We start from the raw sequence: 5,315 nt of genomic DNA, 5'->3' as shown, positions 1-5,315 counted from the left end.
CCATTCTCTTGATTGATCAGCACACATACCAAGCCAATTCAACTGAGTTGTTTCAATTGGGGATGACGGGTATTTTGATGCACAAGTAATATAAAGTGTCATAGTTTTAGTTTCATCTCTGATGTTGCTTTGCTGCCAGTAGGCCTGGATAGTACCCGGTTGAGTTACACAGGAACACAAGAATCTCTCCACTACCAGCAAGCCTGGTCAGTACCTTGGCAGAGTTACTTGCATCACCTCTCTGCGCATGAATCCTTTCTCTTCTTTCACCTTTATTTTATTTTAAATTTTCATTTTTCAAAGAATTGTGCATAGACACTTATTTATTTTCATGAGGCGGAAGAGGGATCTTGACTTATTGAGAGCAAAAGAGGTTGTTCCTTTAGAGAAGTATGTTATATATACCTTTGACATACTTGTTAAGGTTTTCCCCCTCACCTTAATCTACTTGACTGAGATGACAAAGGTTAACTGAATAATAGAATAACCGATTAGAGTAAGCGGTACCAGTTAAAGCGCAAGCGTTGTGAATTCACCAAGACTCACTCTAAATAGAACGTATTTTCCATCAGGGTATCATCGACTAAAGAACGCAAGATCATCATAAAGAGAGGGGATAGAGAGATAACCAAACGTTGATAGTTGTTCAAATCCTATTATCTTTTTCCCAACTTGTCTCAAGAGCCAAACACGGTTTCATGGGAAGCTAACCTACGGTTGAAAACAAGTAAACAAACAAGAAAGAAAAGGGCAAAAGTAAATCGAAAGCAAAACAAGGAAGAAAAGCAAAGAAATCAAGAAATCAAACACTACTCCTACTCCTAAGCTAAACAGTGCATGGGCCTATTCATGTGAAGTGATATTTTCAATGCAGCCATCGGCGCATTATTTGACCCATGTTGGTGAAGGCATGGTTGTCAAGAAAGATATACATGAAAACCAGCAAACAATAAAGATATGACAAATAATACCAACAAGCTTTGAGTTTAAATGCATCCAAAGCAAAGAAAAATTAAATGCGCAAGACAAACATTCTATGGATGTACCATGGTGTAGCAACACATCGTGCGGAAACGATAAGCATGTACCCTCATTTGACAATGACAAACGAGTGATCCGAATTGGATCCTAAAACTCTCTAAGTTTTCATGACTATTTCGAATTATGCTAAAAGATTCAAGTCCTAGAAAAGATCAAAGCTATCAAAAGGAATCCTCATAACAATTGCATTTGTGGCCAGAGCGGAGCAACGAGGACCCTCGGTCGAGCGCGTAGACCGTTGGCCCATGGTAAAGCGCAATGGCACAAAACTGGCAAAACCGAAGGCCAGATCAAGAAACAGAGGTGGATTCTAATACACAATTAGCGCTAAGTGCTAATGATGTATCACAGGGCATCCCCCTCAGTGAAGGAAAGCCCCGAAACATTCGGACCCGAAAACGCTATAAAACTTGGAAAAGTAACTGTTTCGGTTCCGTAGTGTGGATTCCCAAAAACCGGCAGGATATCGGAAGGCTTCGAGGCAATAAGCAGTGTTGACTGTGTCCCGCCTGATGCCACACATCGAGTGACACACATCCGGCGGAAGAGAGAGAAAATCTTCGGCATCGGACGGGTAAACATCGTGCGACTTGTCCGCCCGATATGAAGGACGATCGTAGGATCTGGGGAGTCTAGATCGACGGTAGAGATACGTCCCAGTGACTGACCGGATTTAACAGGTTAAAAAGCAAGATAACAGGGATTTGACGTCCAACATGGATGATGAGTTGGCAAGCGATTCGTGTTCGCAGGCGATCTTGAAGCAAACAGATTTAACGGCCATTCGAGTATGATTCAGGGAATCTGAAACCCAGTTCGTTAGCAAACAGGTGGCCACCTCCCTGTGAGGCGTTACCCAGTGATGATGACGCAGAGCAAAGGAATTCGAACAGACAGAGGAAAGGAAACCAGAAGGTCGGGAAGCGGAAACGAGCAGTCGAAGAGCAGACTGGCTTTAAAGCTATGAACTGACAGAGAAGCAAAACAACAGAGAGGCAGATAGTGAAGAGACGCAAAAATCCAATAGCAGAGAACAGAGAGAGTAGAAGCCGAGCTAACTTGAAGGCAGCGTCAAGCCAGACAGAGCCAGAGAGAGTCAGAGAGTCTGTGTACTCCATTGAAGGCTTGAGAGGTTCAAGCAAGCTCCTCGGCATAGGCCTGTCATACTACTGTGACCCTTAGAGGTCGAGTTCAGTAAGGAGAGTCTATGCACTCCATTCCTACTGACTTCATTTTGTTAGTGAGACTTGAATCGAGGTCCCTGTTGTGAAAACTCTACTTGAAAACATAATAGAGAGGCCACCACTGAAAGGCTGGACCAGGAGACGTAGCCCAGGAGCACCGGGTGAACTCCTCATTAAACTTGTTTTGTTTACATGTTTGACTGTTATGTTTTCTTTGATTGCCTCAGTGTCTATGTATTCTAACAATCTTATCGATCTGTTGCATAAGTAACATAGGCACCTCCATGCACATGAGTCTGTAATACCTTTCATTCTTTATCCTGGATAAATTCCAGACCAAGTGGTGTCAAAGCTTAGGTTTATTAAGGTTAGACAAGCTTGTGCTAGATTTTGTTGTTGAATGCTAACTAGATCAAAGCTGAAATTAGGAGAAGGAGAATTGGCTGAAACTAACCCGGAAATTGGAAGAGTCTATTCTAAGAGGAAAATGTCAAAAGAAAATCCCTTGGAATTAGACCCCCAGCTCATGGATAGTTTTATGACCCTGAAATCCATGGTGGAGGAAATGTAAAGGGATTATAAGAAACATAGAGATGAAGATGCATCAAGCTCCAAACAAGACAAAGGAGTAGAAGAATCTCTCCTCCATGACCACTCCAAAGGCAAAGGGAAAGAAGAAAAATTCTTCAAGCCTCCTAATAGCCCTGAACATAAAAAGAAGACATATTTGATTTACCAATATATGATGGAGAGTTGAATGCAGATAATATGGATAATTGGATAAAACAGATTGATATTTATTGCAGAGTGCAGAGTATTGACTCAGACAAGAGTAAGATTCAACTGGCCAGCCTACGCCTTGGAGGCACTGCCTTGGTATGGTGGGAAGGCAGGACACAAGCTGACACAAAGAAACATGGTAAGATTTTTTCTGTCTGGAGTGAATTTGTTTGTGCAATTAAAAAGCAATTCTATCCACTAGCCTACATGCAGAAAGCCATGATGAGCTGGCAAACTCTTCGACAACTAAAAGGGAAAATTGTACAAGATTACACTCAAGAATTTAGGAAAAGAGCTTTGATTCTAGGAATTTCTTTAGACTCACCTGAGACTCTGTTGAAGTACATAGATGATCTACACAGCGACATGAGGCACACTATCCTCATGTTTAATCCCACTAGCATAGATGAGGTATCCATTCAGGCTACACATCTAGAAGCTAGAGGTAAGAATGGGAAGCCAGAAGTTGGGGGATCATCCCGACCCATTGCAAGAAAAAATAAGGAGAAAATAAAATAGAAATGGAAAGAGAGGAAGACCAACACTGTACATAAGAGAAAGTCCTCATGCACTCACTATAAGAAGGATGGACATGACGATGAACACTGTTGGATTCTGCATCTGAAGCTGAAACCTAAGAAGTTCGAGGGCAAGAAGAAGAAGACTACTGCAGCTATTCAAAAATATTTGGGGTTAGACTCAGGAGATGAAGCAACAATCGCATCCACAGGTATAAAAGGTAAGAATTTTGAAGCATCTACTAGTAATTTTGCACAATCTACTGATAATGAAGAAAATGATAGAAAAAGATGTGAGCTTTTTCATATTCGAGTTATTTCCAATCATCAAAAGATTGATACTTTGTTTGATAGTGGCTCACAAGTAAATTTAATTTCTGAAGCAATTGTAAAGAAGTTGGGATTACTAACCACACCTCACAAGCAACCATATCCATTAGGTTGGCTATGTGATAAAGCAAAGCCACAAGTGACTAGACAATGTAAACTTAAGTTTTCTTTTGGGTCAGCATTTGTAGATGAGGTTGAGTTAGATATAGTTCCTTTGGATATATGTGGAATTGTTTTAGGAAGTCCTTACTTGAATGATAGAAAAGCTATTTTCTATAGAGCTGAGAACAAGTATCTACTCGTTAAAGATGGAATCGAATATATTGTAAGAGCTCATAAACTCAAGAATAATTATACTCTCATAAACTCAAGGCAGATGAAACAAATTGTAAATTCATGTAAGCAATTTTTACTGATGGTTGTAAAGGAAAAGAAACCTGATAAAACCAATGTATTTGAGGGCTGTGATGCTAATAGAAAGTTGATTTAGAAAAAGTTGTTTCAGAATATGATGTATTGTTTCAAGAACCTAAAGGTCTGCCACCCAAAAAGGAAATAGTGCATGACATTAATTTGCAGAAAGATGCTCCATTGCCTAACATCAGAATGTACAGGTTGTCTGCTTTAAAGAATGCAGAAATCAAGAGGCAGGTACAGGAGTTGCCCGAGAAGGGGTTCATCAGACCTAGCACATCACCATGTGGGTCTCCAATTGTTTTGGTGAAAAATAAAGATGGCTCGTGGAGAATGTGCATTGATTACTGAGCACTGAATAAGATAACGAATCAAAAATTGTTATCCCCTTCCTTGCATAGATGATATATTAGATCAGTTGAAAGAAGCTGTTTATTTTTCCAAGTTAGACTTGCATAGTGGCTATCATCAAGTCAGAGTTGCAGAGCAAGATGCATGGAAGATTTCTTTCAAAACAAAGCAGGGATTGTATGAGTGGTTGGTTATGCCTTTCGGCTTAACTAATGCTCCTGCTAATTTCATGAGAGTAATGAATGATGTACTCAGACCTTTTCTTGATGATTTTTTTATTGTATATCTTGATAACATTCTTATATTTAGCAAAACATGGGAAGACATTTAAAGCATGTTAAGCAGACACTAGATGTTTTGAAAAGAGAAAAACTTTATGTTAAACTCTCAATATGTGAATTTGGCCAAACATCTTTGAATTATTTGGGACATATAGTAGGGGGTGGTGAATTGAAGATAGATCCCTCTAAGGTTGCAGTCATTGTAAACTGACTTAAACCCAAATCTGTTACAAAGGTTAGAAGCTTCTTAGGAGCAGCACAATATTGGAGAAAGTTTATTTCTAACTTTTTCTTAATTGCAACTCCCTTACATGCTTTAACAAGATTGAACAAGGTGTTTCAGTAGGGAGGCAAACAGCAGAAAGCCTTCGACACCTTGAAAGAAAATATTAGTACAGCACCAGTACTAGCACTGC

Source organism: Pinus tabuliformis, chromosome X (genome assembly GCF_031772625.1).
Source record: "Pinus tabuliformis cultivar Carrire ecotype Pingquan chromosome X, CPIR1, whole genome shotgun sequence".
NCBI lineage: Eukaryota > Viridiplantae > Streptophyta > Pinopsida > Pinales > Pinaceae > Pinus > Pinus tabuliformis.
Note: the sequence above shows the minus strand (reverse complement) of the source record.